This window comes from Pygocentrus nattereri, chromosome 10, assembly GCF_015220715.1.
Source record: "Pygocentrus nattereri isolate fPygNat1 chromosome 10, fPygNat1.pri, whole genome shotgun sequence".
Lineage (NCBI taxonomy): Eukaryota > Metazoa > Chordata > Actinopteri > Characiformes > Serrasalmidae > Pygocentrus > Pygocentrus nattereri.
This window is the reverse complement of record NC_051220.1, coordinates 35,550,411-35,568,266: the sequence shown is the minus strand read 5'-3', so window position 1 is coordinate 35,568,266 and position 17,856 is coordinate 35,550,411. Positions and strand designations below refer to the sequence as shown.

General features: G+C 43.2%; 1 protein-coding gene across 3 annotated transcripts in view; it reads left to right on the top strand.

Annotated features, from left to right (window-relative positions):
- The first annotated feature begins 974 nt into the window (after positions 1 to 974).
- Positions 975 to 17,856, top strand: part of daam2 (dishevelled associated activator of morphogenesis 2) — a 139,712-nt gene continuing 122,830 nt past the window's right edge. For all 3 annotated transcript variants that reach the window (XM_037542210.1, XM_037542209.1, XM_017690751.2), the window contains exon 1: positions 975 to 1,136. The gene's annotated coding sequence lies outside the window, so the exon portion shown is untranslated. The remainder of the gene's footprint in view (positions 1,137 to 17,856) is intronic.

Genomic DNA, 17,856 nt, shown 5'->3' with positions numbered 1-17,856 from the left:
AAAAATCGAATCGGAATTGCATTTCAAACCACCTCCAAATGTGGTTTGGATCCAGTCTGCAAAAATCACATTTCATGTTTTTGTTGCTGTCCAGACTATCAAAAATCTGAAGAATCTGAATATGCCATGAATCAAATTTGGGCTGGCAGTCTAAACACAACCTTAAAGCAGGAAAACACAAGGCTGGACTAAGTGCAGGTGGGCTACAGCAGGGCAGTGGCGGCATGTTTCCCTGCTCCCAAATACCCTGGATCCAACTTATCAGCTCATTAACAGCTCTTACTGAGTTGATGAGTAGAAGCAGGGAGAGCACTAAAATATCAGAGCAGTGGGCCTCCAGATTCAGGGCTTGTCCTAGACTCAGGATGAGGGGTACAGTCTTTGCACTGCGCCTTTAAGTGGGCGTGGCAGACTAACATTAGTGTACCGCCTCCTGTGCTGCGATTGGCTAAAATATTACAGGCTACTTACAAGGAGTCCGCTGAATGGACGGTTGAGAAGACGTTACCATCACCATAACAACCATTAAAAACAAAGGCGAGAAAAAAAAATGTCTCCAATAAAAGAAAAGCATCATATGGGCTTTAGGCAAAGCAGAGTTTTAGATATAAGTTATATGAATTGTAAATTAAATCTATAAAACACGTAGATGTTCATATTTCTATCACGTGCGGAATTGTGAATTTTAAGTTACATTTTACATAGTTATTAATTATTAATGTTCCTACAATATCAGTAATAAATGATTAATGTATATATATTAATTACACTGCACAGACTTATGAACGCATGCCTGCATATTTAAATGATACTGCATATGGTTGTAAAGGAGAGCTCAGTTTTTGCGAGTGTAAACTACGAACCAATCATAGCGCAAGAGGCGGGACACTATTAGCCAATCCCAGTGCAGAGGGCGGGGCTTGTCTAAATACGGGTGGGAAAACAATAATAAGGCTGTTTGAGTTGCGCTCCTGTTCGCATGCAGCGCTCACTCAGTCAGGCAGTCAGCGTCTGTGTGGACAGAAGCACGCGTTTGGACAGCCGGAGCGTGGTCAGTTCAGTCCAGACCTGTCAGTGGAGCATCATAAAGGGATTAACTTTCAGTAGCATGCTTCTCTCCGAGATGAAGACAGAGGGTAAGCGTGGAGTTTGTGCTAAGCGCGTTGGCAGCATTCTCATTCATTGACTTGGTACGGCTTTGGTGAAGGTGGCTGTGCTCCTTCAGAGATACGAGACTGGAACGGGCTTCGTATTCGCCAGCGTCTTGTTCGAATTTCCCGTTCCACCTTAAATGGTGGGGAAGTTCCATTCTGGCGCCTGAGGCGTCATAATGATAACTGCCGCACCATTTAAGGTGGAACGGGGACAATTCGACAATTCGATCAAGAAGCTGGCAAATAAGAAGCTGACTTCAGCTTCGATTGAAAGACGAGCATTGGATCTTCATCAAAATACATCCGTCAGTCCGTGTCCATCAAACTGTCCCTTAAAATGAAAGATAAGCTTCACTGCCCTGTAATGTAGCTGCTTGCTGTTATTTCCACTTTCGAAATGCACAGCGCCTATTCCGATTAACAACTGGTGGAATGAGGAATAATTCTGATCTGATATAGATCTGATGTGTAGCTGACATTAGCCTTCTAATCATTTACGCTCCCACCTCCATGCCGCTGTAAACTGAAAGGCTGCCTGACTGGGAGGATTGAGTGTCGGCTCTTGTTCGTGAGGTCTTTCTGGGTTTTTTGTATGTGTTTGTATCCGAATTTGAAGTTGTGTAGGCGTCTTATGCGGATCACTTTCATTAGTCTTCAAATCCACGGTAGTATTTATTGGCGATCATTTGCCAGCAGGAGTAGTTTACTCAGACGAGGCGCAGTTCGCGTGAAGGCGGGTAGAGGGCGCTGTTTCCACTCTGCCGTTTCCACCCATTAATACAGTACGAGAGAAAATTACTCTGCAATTTTTGCTTGTTTAATGCACACAGCGTTGGGGTTTGGGGGTGTGTTTTGCACCTGCACACTTTACCTGCGTTATTTCTCTCTGACCCTTTAAAATGGCCTGTAGTGAGTTGTTTATGAAATCTGATCTATAGTTCTGCTGATTGCAGCAGATGCTCTCCTTTATTATACATTCTGGTTGAAATGATCAAGGAAAAGAAGTGGCTGTTCAACAGATCTGTAACAATATCTGCTTAAATTCTTATGTACACTCTCTGAATTACTTGCAAAATGTCACTTCATGGTTGAAGAGGAGGGTGACGCATGTTCATGGTGGACAGGTAAGGGTATGATGTTATACTGTCAATTAATGTCCACATGCTGCTCACTTTCGGGTCAAACACGGTGGTGGTGGCATTACACGGAACATCTGGTAGTGCTTTCACGCTGCTCCTTGAGGCATGTACTTCATTGCCTGTGGTGGAGTTGACAAGCTCCTAGCCTGTTGTTGTCTATGGTTCTGAAGCCCTACAGAACAACTGTAGGCACAAAATACTATTAAAATGTCCTAAGTGCCCTTCTGGCGAAGAAGTGGATCATGTGGCTTCACAAGGAGATTACAAAGGGGGGAGTAAGACAAAAAAATGTGATTAGAGTTAAAAAGATTGCGGAGGATTATGCTGTATAAATCATATTTTAATAAGACTAAGCCATTGTAAGGCAGCTTTTGTCAGGATTTTTTAAGTAATGTCTCTGCAGGAATTGACCGTATCGGTCTGCATAGACAGAAAACTCCCATCAGCATCCCATCTGAACCTGCTGTAACCAGTGCAGTCATAAGCTGTTATGGACACATTTAATCTAAACAGCAGGAATGTAAACAGTCAGGCTTACACTTTTACAGGCACCCAATAATTGGTTCATACTGCCCTGCAGGATATTTTAGTAAAGACCCCTCCTGGTACTTTTAAAATCCAAACAGAGTTTTTGTCCAAAACCAACAGCCCGATAGGCTCAAGGGTTTGCTTAATGACCATGCCCATCACGGTCGGCAGACTGCTGACCAAGCAGTAGGCTGAGAAATCTAGGGAGGGGGCACTGCTGGGAAGCCATACCCACGCATGTGGGCATCAGGCAGGACACACGTCTGCTGTGTGCCCGGCCTGAGGAGGGAGGACGGAGGGGGAAAGAGAGGGCCATTGTTCCCTGGAAGTCGCTGAGGTAAGGCACTCCTGGCCAGATGTTGTGCTTGGCAGTCCTCCTGCCTCACAAGCAGGTAAGGTGAGAAGGCGGGTGAGCTGGCTGGTTGGCAGCTGCTGCTGGTCCATCAGACCTGCGGCTGTAGGGTTATATAGAGGTGCTGATCCAACATCAGTTGGGGCCACAGATAAAATCTGTTGTCGGATATGTTACCAACAATAAGCACGTGATAAAATCTTATTCACTTCTAGAGTCAAGAAGAATGTCAGGCTTTTCATATTAAACCTGCGCCTAATGTTTATTTCTACAAATGCTGCATCAGTGGCCTATTAACGGCTTACTTGGCTCATTGAACTGTGCAGTGAAAGAGTAGAAGCCATACTGCACTGCACCCAACACACCCTGAAGTGTATTTCAAGCTCTCATTGGGTCCTGTACATGTATAAGCATGCAAATGATATTGATTAGATAGATTTAATTGTAAAACAGCATGCCAGCTTTCTCTAATTTTTCAGAATTCCCAGGAATTCATAGCCCAAATCTGGATGCAAGTATACGGAACGATACTTCTCCAGGGCACCTGTGCATGCAACACAGATCCAGTGTTTGCTGGACCTCATGGTACAAGTGACCAAGACAGAGCAACAGTGCAGAGCAACAGCATGGTACCAGTGGCATAGCCAAAATTTCGTTTTAGGGAGGGCCTGGATACACATTAGGAGTCCCAGAGACCTCACTGTAATGAGATTGACAGCCACCAACTAGCCTACTTCATTGTAGTTACCATAACTAGAGAGAAAACAATTGCTGCCCTCGCATTTAGCCACTGAGAGACAATTACAACTGACACTATACCACAGCGGGTAAATTCTAGCTAATCAGAATCCTACTTTTTAGAGCGCAGGCCATAGATGTCCGGGGCAAGTGGTTGCACATTGCAGTTTTCTCATAGTGGAAATGGTCAGCTTTATTGCTTGGCTATGATATGGCCTATGCTGGGAACTAGCTCAGCTCAGCAAAGTTCCCAGAATCTGCAGAAACAGTCAAGCATCGTAATGCTGTGTTTATAAGTTGGCTTTGCCTTGTCGGAGTATTGGTTTAAAACTGTGATGGCAACGTGCAGCTGTGTCAGTATTGCCGTTGTGATAGCTGCCACCAAAATTGGTGGTGATCAAAGGAGAGCTTATTTCATGTATATTTGTTCAAGGTTAAAATAAAGGCACGAGTTGAAGGAACGTATAAATGTTTACAATTTGTAACACTTTGTATGAATTGTTTCTTTTTTCTTTCGAGCTGTGAGTAATCTGGGGAGCCTGGTTTCCAATTGCGAGGAACTAGGCCCCCCAGGCGCCCCATATCTACACGGTTGCATGGCACACGTAGACTATACATAGTAAATTAAACAAGAGTATACAGCAATACATGCAAACTAGGTTCAAAGCCGAACAGCATACAAATGCATGGGACAAAATACACTGAGTTGTGAATGTATATGAATTTGAGCAGTCTAAAGAATGTCCATATATGGACCTACCAGGACAATAAATGCTTGAACAGGATTTGATCGATGACATAAATGACAAAATTGACTCCGCTGCCTTCAAGAGATGTAACTGATCAGCACTGAACAGTGATGGCTAGATTAGCTTTCACTGTGAGACTCTAGCAAGACCCACAGACATGCTGTGTGAAATGATTCCAAATAAGAGCTTGTATAGGATCGCCAGCTCTGTTGCCACATTGAGTGCCCGCTGTGCAAGTGAAAAGACCCCTTCCTCTTCCCTATTAGTTTCTTTTCTCAGTCTCTGTCAGCCCGGCCCATTCACTGCTATGGAGCGGAGTTGTGGCTTTGTTGAATGGACCTTGCTTGGCGCTGGTCCTCGGAGGTCTGGGAGTAATTAGAAGAGTGGTACAGTATATACAGTGTATCTGCGCTGGGCTCCTCCAATCACCGGGCCGTGGTTAGGGTCCCCCTGTGCTCAGCCGGCCCACATTACTGCCTGGAGTACTGGAGAGTCAACTGTAGGCAGAAAGCAAACGTTTATTAATGGATTCCAAGACGCTCTGCTGAAAACATACTGGGAGCCTTTGTTTTCCTTGCTCCTGCATGCCTGCTTTTACGGCCAGGTTTGTGCTGCGCAGCATGTAGGCAGGCGGCCGCTCGTGGAGTGTTACCGGTAGAGCTGGCACAGGGAGTGGTCCTGGTGTTTAGTATTCTGGCAGGCCTGCCTGACATCTTCAGTTTATGTATCGAGTGGCACCTCAAACAGTAATTCTCACATTGTCTAGGTAGGCATTACAGAAACCTAGAAATCATCTCTGTCCAAGCACAGTGAGACATCTGCAGTATTTATTAACTACTATAACTACCCTGAATCTTACTCTAGCACTATTCTGACTGTTTCAACACATTTGCAGGAATAACTTGGCACAAAATCATAATTTCACAATTTTACTCTACCCACAAATGTTTTCCATTAGCCAAGACATTTTGGGTCCAGAGTGTTCTCCTTTAGTTTTGTACTGGAGCTATAATGCTAGCAGCTAGTGGAAGCAAACTGTGCAAACGACATGCCTAAATCATTGCATACTTGCCTCAAATCCCATCCAGTTGTTAAGTAACCTCAATTAGTTGCATATGTGGTTTCTGACACCACATAATGATAAAATTAGACTTCAAAATACTATTTTTACCTATACAAAACAAACAAGTGTATGTGTGTCCTGTCTGATGGGCATTTTGGGTAGCCTACCTGCAGCATTGTGTAAATATGAGCTTTCAGTATAGTTGTTTTTTCTTCTTTTGAGAGTTAATCTCGCAGGTCATCTCGTGTGCTCACAGTACGGAAACAAGGGTCAGTTGTACCATCATTTCAGTTTTATGAAAATGATTGAAAGGTGTAAACAGTTGACAGTGGTGGTGATGGGAACCTGACGTCTGAAATGATTAAATGCTCTGAGAGCTTCCTCACAGAATATTACATGGCATGGTTACAAATGCACTACCTGACAGCAGACCCATTGCCTTTTTTTTTGATGGTTTATGATATGGTGATATGGTATGAAATGTAATGCGCTCATATCGGAGAGGTGCCTGCAGGGCACTGTAAGGCAAAAAGGTTCACCATTATTAACATTACATTTCAAAAAGTTCACAGGTCATTTTGTGTAGCTATATTTGCATTACAGATATCATGACCCCTGGTTCGTGTCACCACCACTGTAAAGAACTTGTATAGATTTGGTGAATTCCTGTACATTGTGCCATTTCATGCCAAAATATTTTTAATTATTGTTTATTTTAACCACTGAGTTATGTAGGAGTTTTGAACATTCAGTGAAATTCCCCTTTCAGGGTCCTGGTTGTGTTTCTGGACGTGAGTAGAGGTCTCCTGTAGAGAAAGTGAAGAGTACGTCTGAGATTCAGAGGATCTGAGGTGTTGGCATGTATATCTCCTTCAGTAGAATGGAGGAGAGAGTTTGTGGGCTTGCTGAATGCATGCTCAACAGCTTCTAGGCATTCCAGTGAGGATGAGGGACAAATCTTGAATGCTGTATTTGTGGCCTTTCTGGAAGTAGGCGTGGGCTTACTGTGTCAAGTGTGGATCGAGGCGAACTAATCTCCCCTAAGATGACAGCCAACAGCTAGAAGGAAATGTTGAGGCTAAACAGCCTTTGGCATCTTATTGGGTGCTGTGAGAAGTACTTATAACACAAGTAGATGTTTTTTTCCCTCTTTGGATCCACTTTTATATGGAAAACAAGCACAAAAATGTTGCATGGTTTTTACTGGGTGTGCAGTGTAATTAAACATGCAAGATCACCAGGTGTTAAAAAGTAACTGCCCCCGCAGACCAGCTCTAGGTCAAAATGTTAATGTTTTAACACCAAATTTGGTCCAGTTTGGATCAATTCAGTCCAAAGTCAATTTGTCTACCTTTGATTACTCACTTTCAGAGTGAAGCGCACATTCTAGAGGCACAAATTTCTCACACTCTCACAAGCGTAGTGGTGGAACCGTCATGGTTTAAGGATTCATTCCTGCATCAGAACCTGTCTGACCTGCTGTTGTTGAAGGAAACATGAGTTTTACTTGGTATCAAAAGACATTACAGGAGAAAGAAAGCAAGGTGAAGCTCAAGTGTAAACAAGTCAATGATAAAAACATAATCTTATTCCACTGAATTGAGCGATTCAACTTTTACAGTGGCCTAATCGAAGTTCTACACCTGAGGAGGGCTTCAAGAAGAATTCCAGTGTTTTAAACATCTGCATAATTAAACGGTTAAGATTCAGAGTCATTCGGGGTGTTTTGATGTGAAATGTCCATTACTGCAGAAAGTCAGAATTGTTCACAATGGTGATGATGGGAACCCGACGTCTGAAGAGTTCACCGCCTTTGCCTTACAAGGTTATTACTCTGAATAGTACAGATATACCGCCTAATGTCTGACTTTATAATAGACTAAAGAAGGTTTTGGTTCTTTTCTAAAAAACGTTACTGGCCCGGAGATACATGCAGGGTGTTTTAAGGCAAATTAGTAGCAAAAAAGTTACTTTTTCTGATTTTACCATTATCAACATCCCTACAAATATCATTAGACAGATGGTGGTTCACAGGTTTTTTTGGCTAGATAATAATAAATGGTTATATTTATGTTGTAGATGTTGTGGCGCGTGGTTCCTATCACCACTATAAATAAGTGCTACTCTACAGTGAATGCATTCATATCAAACAACTCTGAGTTACTTTAACTAATAAATGAAGCAGGTTGACAAAAGGTTGAATTCCCTCCTTAATCAGTTATGAATCAAAGAAGAATGATACAATAACCTTTTTCTCACAGAGTCAGTTGGAGTTGCATGCTGTGGTTCCTTACAGTGTTCCAAGCTAAATGCCATTGAATTAAGGAAATGATTCACCCACAGACTTGCATTTAGCATGTATGTTAACACAGTTTCCTTTCATTAGAGTCTTCCAGCGCAGCCGCCCACTTCCTAACTCTACTGTGGTCGTGCCTGTCATCCTGTCCTAACCATGCTAATAGACCGAGTCCAAGTTCATAATTAATTTCATGACATATGGGAGTGGAGCGCTCTCCTGCCAATGTGTTGGACAGTGTCAGCAGAAAGAAGCTGTGCGAGATTGAATCTGGAGGAAGGTTTACGTGTGTCTGACAGTGCTGGATAGGTTCTGGGAAACACCTGAGTGGAGAGGAAGTACAGCATGGAAGGAATGCGCCAGTATGCCAACCACAGCTGGTAGGTGTTCAGGACTGGCTCTATCCAAGCATGCTGAGGTGATTGTTGTGGCAGCTCCAGAGTTAGGCAGGTTTCTCTTTTTACTTGCTCGCTCAAACACAGCACAAGCTCACAACCTGTTGAGGGACGCGTCAGTCCTGAAACTATATTTTCCGCCATGACCTAAACGTAAATTCACCCCTTTTGGCTGGAACGGTGCACTTGGACAGGTTTGTTCTCTAGAGTATTTGAACCTGATGTCTTAATACTCCTTTCTGAATGGATTTCTCTGGTGTTCCATAAAGGAAAGGAAAACTTCAGCCTCCCCTTCCTCCACTCTGCTTCCATACACCTCTCCCTTTGTCATCCTCCACGGCCTAATTTCCTGCTGCAGTTCATCAGGAGCAGGATGGTGTCACTCGAATGAATAAAAAGGCTTATGTAATCTTATGGTTAATTCATTTCTACGCTCCTATACTCAGACAGCAAATATTATAATAACTGGCTGGAGAGCTATTTTTGCTCCTAAGTTGTTTCTCTCTCTCTCCCCCCGGCACTTAAAAACACAATGTTTCATTGTTTTCTTCCAGAACCAGTCAAGTGCTGTGTTCGTAGCATGGAGAACATTTTCCTGCTGCTCTGCTCTGTGTAGGAAAAACAAAAGAGCGCTGCCTTGACTACCTGTGAGGTTTCTTGCAAAGCCAACTTACCCTGTGAAAGCTAGTGGAGTTGTGCAGTGGAAGTAGGCTGCTAGACAAACTAAGCTAAAGAAGCTATTGATTGGGAATGTTTGTGATTTGCCTGGACCTGACATCATAGCTTTCAGGCCTACACACAAACCTGTAATCATTATTGCTCAGTATTTGGAGCAGGTGCACTTTGATGGGTTTGTGAATCGTTAAGCCTTCACTGAGGATGATTTAGTGCTGCTGAAATGGCCTGTGTGACTTCTCGTTCACTTTGCTTTGCCTTGTGGGCCTGACCTTGTCCGTTCTGCCTAACCCAGCCTCCCCCCACCCTCTCTCCCGTGCAGTCACAGACAATTAGCTCCCGTCAAAACAGGCCACATGACTGGGCATGAAGCTGGAGGGGCACCTCTTGTCACCCCCCTCTTGACTAATGTTACCCCAAGCTACTGAAAGGAAAGGGGGGAGCAGAAAGGCTGGACATCTAGTTTGTGCGTGGCTTGAAGTAAGCACAATGCTGTTCTTTCACTAGGGAACTGGGGCACATATGGAAACATTTTTTATTTTTTTTTTATTTTCCTCCCCTCCAGACCGGAGTTTTCCTCTCACCTAAAACTACCCTCCTCAGCTTCCATCATGAAGTTCTGCAGCTGTACTGTACCTGGAAGATGCTCTTCTTTTCCTAAGCTTACACTAGCTATCAGAGCTGCTCAGTGTTTTATTGTTTATTGTTTTAAACCAATCAAAATGGCTTTTACAGAGATCTATGAGCAACTTGACCCATCATTCATGGTTTCAGATTACTTTCTGTGAGGGCAGGGTTTGATGAATGGATTTACTAATGTAATCCAACAAAATGAAATTATTTTAAAGCAGCTTATAAATAAAGCAGACTAACCTTTAACTGTGTACATTATTGATACACAAGTGTGTAATGCCTTGCAAGGTACAATGCAATTGCTATGAGTAGCATTGTATTCACTCTATTAGTATTTTGCCCATATTGTGCATCCCTACAGGCTGCTTATTCATGCATATGTAAATCCCCTGGCTGTCAAAGTGCCCATATATTATCTTATTTGATTTATTTTTATTTTTTTCCCCCACTTATGACATTTTGTGTGGTTTTATGCATCAGAAAGGCATAATTAAATTTTACATGGCTGTTTTCTAACCTTACTTCATCCCTTAGAATTAAACGGGCTACTTTTGTTACTGTGCCTTTAAGACTGATCAGTCTAAGTGAGCTCTCTTCTGATTGGCTGCTCTGTATTGTGCCTAATTCAGAAGGCACTCCTGGTTGAAATACCTCTTATAGCTTCAGGACTGTATACATCCATCCATCCCTTCATCCTTCCATCCATATTCCCACCCACCCATAATGCGGGCCCTCTAAAGAAACATTGGCAACGTGGTAGAATAAAAGTAATTCTTTAGACCTGTTTGTTTTTAAATAAGATAAATCTTGAGTGTTAGAAATGATTGTAAACCTATGTGATATTTTAATTGAATGCATATTGATCTAAGTTATATGAAAGATGCTTAGCGAAAAGTCATAGTTGCATCCCTCTGTAGATTTCCATCTGACTGGAAGCTCCATAATGTAGCTGTTTGCGGTGTTGGGATAGTTAAGGAGTTTTTCTACTCAACACATTCCAGTTCCTTAGTTCAAATAACATCAAACTCAATGTGAGGAATACTTCTATAAAAGGCAGCATGACAAAATGTTAAGAGGTAAAAACAGTTTCAAGATGGAGCCCATAGATTTCAAACAGAGGGACATCCATCATATGGCAGAATACTTAGGAGTTTGGCTGGAGCTTAAGATGGAAAGATACATGATAGAGAGCAGCTACACTCTACACTAAATTTTCTGAAGGCAGTTATTCAGCAGCCTGTATTAAATCATCTTTACGCTGTTGTTTGGAATCCTCTGAGATCAGCTGGACTTTGCAAACATCAATGTGATGCTCAGAGCTGTGATTTGGAGTGTTCTGAAGTTACAAAGGACGTTCTTTGAAAAGGTAAAAAGTGTAATAATATTCTGCTGTGTGTGATTGGAACCGGATCTGTAATTGATCAAATATTATATGTCAGCCTGTAGCATGTAGGCCTTCATTAACGTTTCCCATGTCAGTGGAAGCAGAGAGAGATGTGTCTGATCCAGCTCCTTTGTGTGAGTCCAGATGTGTTCAGTAGACTTACGCCCCATTAAGGCCTGGCAGATGGGAAATGGAGGATGAAATGGGTTGTTGCCTCTCAATGACCCCTTTCCTTAAGCGTCCAGGAAACCTGGTGGTATTAAGGCACAAGGCCCTTCTTTTTAGTGTCCACCAGCTTTGGACAGCTGTGACATCTGTGCAAGAGGGAGTCATCGAACAAGCAACTAGGAAAGCCAAATGTTGCCAAATTATATTACATTTGCAGTAAATTCTGTTTGACACCTGACTTCAAATATCTTTATCAGCAAAATGAAAACAGAAGTCTGAAGATGACGCCATGTTCTTTGAATGAAGTTCTAAGAGTTTGGGTTAGAGCTGCACAGTCTCACTGGAGTCCCCTAGTCCCAGAGATGGATGTTTTATGAGTGTAGTCACCCTCCCCCTGCGTACAGGGTCCTGACACTGCCCCACACTGCTCACTGTTTATTTGTTTGATTGTGGGAAAATTCTTGAAATGGTCGTGAGAGAGCCTTTCCCAGGGGCTCGGGCCTGCGGTGGCCTCGGGTCCTGCTTCTCCCAGCTGCCCCACCGGGTGGCAGGGTGGGCCAAATTCAGCTCTGTAGACCCCAAGACGGCGCCTTTCATAGTAGAGTCCGACCAGTATGAAAAGTTTGTGCCCGATAGCGATTTTAGCAGAATAAAAATAATGATATGATGGCCGATTACGATTTAGAGTTCGATTTTGGATTTTAAGCGTATACTCGAAGAGTTCAAGTGAAATGATGCTTTACAGACAAATATGATTGCCAGTTCTCAGTTATTACACTTCTTCAACTCTTCTTAAACAGTTTTATGTAATACATTGTAGCTCTAGGAGTGGAGCTACCTAGAAGGTTTTTGAAGTAGTTTAACATTTTTATGTGGTCTTGTGTTCTAATTAGCCAGTTAAGCTTGTGTTGATATCATTAAACAACGTGCCTCATATTGAGTAGCATATGTATAAAGGTTTTTTCCCATCATTGGCAGATAATAAGTCCTGACTATGCCGAGTCCTGGCTGTTTGAATGCTGGCCATGCTGTGATCAAAAAAGACCAATGACTGGGGCATTACTCTCTCACACCACCAAGCTTCAGGACAAGAATTAAAAACAATGGAAGCATGAGGAGACTACTGGAAGCCCTCTGGCCTTAAAGCCCACCACTATAGCAATCTGGCAGAAAATGCAGCCCTCTAAAAAAATCTTCTTAGATCAATGGCCAAGCACAGGGGCCAAGAGGGAGATGGAGATCTCCATGCAGTGTAGAACATTTGGGAACGTCTAAGCACTATGGGTTTACTTTGGCGGCCTTCTCCAGATCAGGCTTGAAAAGAGGGCAGGATATTGAATGCAAGATATTTAGAGTTTGTAATTTCATTTTGAACTGCCTTTTGCGTTCTGGTTGAAGGACTTGCCCTTTGGCGCGGGGAAGGGGCCTTTTGTTTTTAGCATTAATCATGCCTTCATACTGTGTTCTTTTGTGGAATTCCATCTCTTGAGGATCTGTTGTTCAACGAAGAGCGTGACTCCTTCGGGGAATTACAGAAGGGCAGTGACTGTCAGGTGTATCTTTACTTTCATATTCCCTGTGTTTCAGGTGTTTTAGGGGCATTCCATCTGAGGATTGTGAATAGTGCTGTTAAGCTCAAAGGAAAATGCACAGGCCATGTGATAGCTTTGCACAGTTTGTGCGGGTTGCATTTGAGATCATCGAGTGTTTACTTCAGTCGTTTAGAGTAAGAGTAGTGTAATCCACCACTCGAGATGAGTTAAGCCTTACGATGTTCCACTTGATGCTCTTCTCTCCTTCGTTCTCATGGCATGGGTCCAAACACTTGAAATCATTGGCCTTGTTCTCTTCGGCTCAGAAGCGATAAACCTGTTTTACATCAAAAAAAGAAAGTAAAAGCAAAGTGTTGCATGACCTGAGGAGTCATGTTTCACCTAAAAGCTGGTGTTCATTACCATAACCAGCGTAAAAACATATGAAGCCACCTGAAGCCCTCCGATAAGTGTGGTATGGAAAACATTCCCCACATCGAGATAGGTTGGATTCATGCTGTTTATGGCCAGTTCTGACCCTACCATCCTCATGTCACAGCAGAAATCCAGATTCGTTGTAGGATGTTTTTCCAGTCTGTCCAGCTGTGTTGGGTGACCCAAAGACTCTTACATTTCACCTGAATGCTGGTGTTCATCATCATAACTAGTTTAAAAAAAAACCCATAAAAAAACAAACAAACTTATGTGGCCACCTCAGACAAGTATGGTTAACCTTGGAAGTCACTGGAGGCATGTAATGCTAATAAACATCTAAATTAGCAAAAAGCTCTATGGATTGACCTGCATAGCAACTGTTGATCAGGAGTGAGTGCACTAATATCGATTGTTGATGATGCCTTATCAGAGTTTTTTTTCCATTTGTGAGTGGATGAAATGAACAGATCTACTCCAAGTCACGTGTGTGTACAATGAAGGGATTATCCAAAAAACTGACAGTGCTGCTTTTTCGTTCTTCTTCATGCGGCAAAACGCTCTTCCAGAACGCAGTCACACCAGTCATCGTTTGGAAAGCTTGCAAGCTGAGTGACAAACCGCATCATTTATAGCAGCCAAAGCGTCTACTTAACGTTAAAAAGACTCCCTCTCTGGAGAGTTTATTCAGCAAAATGAGGCCTTTCATTTCAGCTTTCATCCCTAGTGACTTTGCACGGTTTTTGCCTCTTCTGCTCTGTTGGTGTGCTTCAAATGGACTGTTGAGTGAAACGTACCATTCGTTTGTGCCGAAGGCTTCAGACATTTCCACCTCGGAGAGATGTGGCAGCTGCCATCGCCTGTGGCTTAAAATGGCTGAAGCTCTGAGGAATTCCAGAATGTTGAGTGGCCTCTTAAAGAGGTTTTTGCTTGAGGTTTCACCTGGGCCTGCCCTTCAAAAAGCAGGTAAATGCCTTTTTAAGGCTGTTTTGATATATAATAGTTAGCTTTGTGTTGGGGGTATAAATCTCAACACAAATTATTTCAACTGCAATGATTTTAGGATGCAGTTCAGTGCATCACAACATTAGATTTAACTTCAGTTTCTTTTGAGTATTTTGGTATGAATACCAAAACTAATATGCTAAATTCACTAATGTGACTTGACAGTGTATTTACACGTTAGAGAAATATCGAGGATACATTAACTGGTCGTTTTATTAGGAACACCATTCTAATTCTTTGTGGAATTAATCCTATGAGGTGTTGGAAACATTCTTCAGAGATACAATGTTTTATTTTTAGAGGCAAGCAGTTAAAAATGCATAAGGCACCACTGTTGCATGACTTGCATCACCTCACCCCCCACCCCGATTTTCAATACAAAGAACTATCAGTAGCCCACTATGGACCACTGTCTCCTGAGTATGGGCCCAAGGACCACCACAGAGTGCTTTGTGGCCCTCTTGTGGTCCATGGCCCAGTGGTTGTTCTAGAGACTGCTGTCCATGAAAATCCTAGGAGATTAACACCAAATATCCATGCCAAGGTCCAAGTCCCACATTTTTCACCCCTTTCCAATGTTTAATGTGAAAATGAACTGAAGCTCAGGCACACAGGGTTGCCAGTTGCCAGAGGGTATAGACGATAATGCAATATATCAAGATTTTTTTATTTTTACATTTGAAAACGGCCCCAGAATTTTATACTGAGATACAGTCTATTTCAGTATATTCCATTGTAATGCAGTTGACTTGCCATCTTCAGACTTATGTATCAAGATTCACGGATACATATTTACACCCCTAACAAATAAAAATGTCAAGCTCCTTGTTGACAAAGCATGTGACCCAGGTCTCTCTGCAGGAGAGCTGTTAGTTTGTAAATCCTCCCAGCAGCATGCAGACATGCGGAGGTTCATGAAGCCAGTGCCTCGCTGCATGCTGCTTGCCTCTCCTTCCTGATGAATAAACACTGAATAATCTGTTATCTGCATCCAGGAAATAGAGACATAAACAAGAACTAAGTGCCAGGATTTAGGCACAAACTGTCTGCCTGCTTGTGTCTTAGCAACCGAAGGATCTCCTAGGTGCTGTATATGACAGCGTGAAACAGGTTATGAGTATGTGTTGGGGATTCAGAGCGGGAGAGAGTGAGTGTGCTTGTGTTTGTGTTTGGTTGCCTAAATGGAAAACAGGTCCACATTCCTTCCAGAAGTAGATGTTTATTATTGAGTGATGCGCTGTTTGACGAGCTTTGCGCTGAGGCGTATATGAGGGCAGAGGCCGGCGTGACCTGGCCCGAACCTGGCTGTGTTGCCATGCTGAAGCGTGGCCTGTGTACAGAAGTATTCATGACGTCCTCTGAAGCCAAGAGCCCAAGTGCCAGTCCCCCAATATCACACTGTGAGATTACAATAAAGGTCACCTCGTCTCTGCTTTTACACTACCTCTTCAAATATCTTACTTGGGTCAGTGTATTGAGTTGGGCTGCATGAAATGGACAAAATACTACCGAGGCACTTATGTGGCTATATAGTGTTCTGTGTTTAGATGTTCTCTGTAAGTAGCATTTGCTCAGGCCAGTATCACTGATGACTATTAAGAAACGATGTATTGTGCAGCCGTAGTGATTAGTCAGTGCCCTGTATGGATACAGCACATCATCACTGTTGGTATAAAAGTTCCTGTCATGATTCATTTATATGTGGCGTGTGTGGATGATAGCAGCACGACGGGAACTTGGAATTGATGCCCTTCACTGTTGCACTGGGGAACCTTTTCCTTTCTTATTGATTTCTTTGGTTCATTTGTATTCAATATGATCAGAATGCTTGTTCTATAGAAACACTGCAAGACTTGTAGTTATTCCGCTGTTAAGTTTTGGTTGGAAAAAAAAAGTGTCACATTTGTGAAACATTCAACTGAAAATTACACAATCATTTTTTTTCCTTGTGTGGAATCTAGGTAGATACAGCTAAGTCAGCTCTCTCATTGGCAGAGTCAGAGGTGTGACCAATCACAAAGCAGTAGCCATACAGTCACTAATACAACAGCAAAAAATAGGCACTAAATATGAATGACAAAAACGTAACTGAGTAAAAGTAGATTCCTTTATTCATCAAAATACCTGAGTAAAAGTATTATGTTGGAAATACTCAAATACAATATTAAATACTTAATGCTTACTTAATACTTAAATTACTTAGATACTTACTACCCACCTCTGTTTATGGCCTGAAATGAAAGCCAGGCTCTAATAGTCACGGTACGCCACTGCACTCTGCTTTAAAGTAATGATAAACTAACAGGCCACATGCTGGTGGAGATGTTAGTGTTTCCAGATTGACCATTTGCAAACCAAATTATACCATCAACTATCAACATGCAATTAGCACACAATTAATAGGCAGTGCTGTTCAGAGAGAGCATTTTAACTGTTGCATGTATTCTAGTGCTTGTTTTCCAACATTAATGGCATTGAATAATCTGTAAAATAAGTAAACGATGCGTCTATAATTTGGACTGCATTAAAGTCACCCAGCTTATCCTTTAGGTAATTACATCCATTAATGACAGTCCTCTGTGGTCTCAGTGCTTCTATTGTTAATACTGTGGCTGTCTCTTTAAGACCAACTCACATCTCTCTCTCTCTCTCCGCTGGAAGACTAATTTTCTGGTGCAAGGCCCTGATTCGCGGCCAGGTTGCCCGGGCGACGGGCCGCAGTACATAAACGGGGAGATGTTTTGGGAGCGGTGGGCTTTGGAGCAGGAAATCTTATGCATTCTTTATCTCCAAGCCGCTGGATGTCAGGCAGCACACAGAGAGAATTCAGCCCGGCATTTCCTCTTTCCAGCTCACCTTCAGCAGAAAGAGGCCTTTGAGAAGAAAGCGTTCAAATTACCCTCTGAAAACAGCCCAACCTCTGAGAGAGAGAGAGAGAGAGAGAGAGAGAGAGAGAGGGGGGGGGGAGAGAGAGAGAGAGAGAGGGGGGGGGGGGGGGAGAGAGAGAGAGAGAGGGGGGGGGGAGAGAGAGAGAGAGAGAGGGGGGGGGAGAGAGAGAGAGAGAGAGGGGGGGGGGGAGAGAGAGGGAGCGAGCGAGAGAGAGAGGGAGCGAGAGAGGGAGCGAGCGAGAGGGAGCGAGAGAGAGAGAGAGGGAGCGAGCGAGAGAGAGAGAGGGAGCGAGCGAGAGAGAGAGAGAGAGGGAGCGAGCGAGAGAGAGAGAGAGGGAGCGAGAGAGAGAGGGGGAGAGAGAGAGGGAGCGAGGGAGCGAGAGAGAGAGGGGGAGAGAGAGAGAGAGGGAGCGAGCGAGCGAGAGAGAGAGGGAGCGAGAGCGCGCGAGAGAGAGCGAGAGAGAGTCAGAGTCAGACCAAACGGGAGAGACGGAGAGGGAGGGAGATTTGGACAGAGAACTAATGAGGGGGGGGGACTACTCACTGTGTAACTGTGTAAAGAAAGATAAAGTGAGGGAGCATAATGAGTGAGGGAAGGAAAATCGAGAGCAGAGCCGGTCCAATCTGACTGAGCTGTAGAGCAAGTCTCATTGATGGATAATAATCATTAATGCCACTGACATTTCTTCTGTTTTAGTGCAAGCGGAGGCCAGTCTAAACAACGG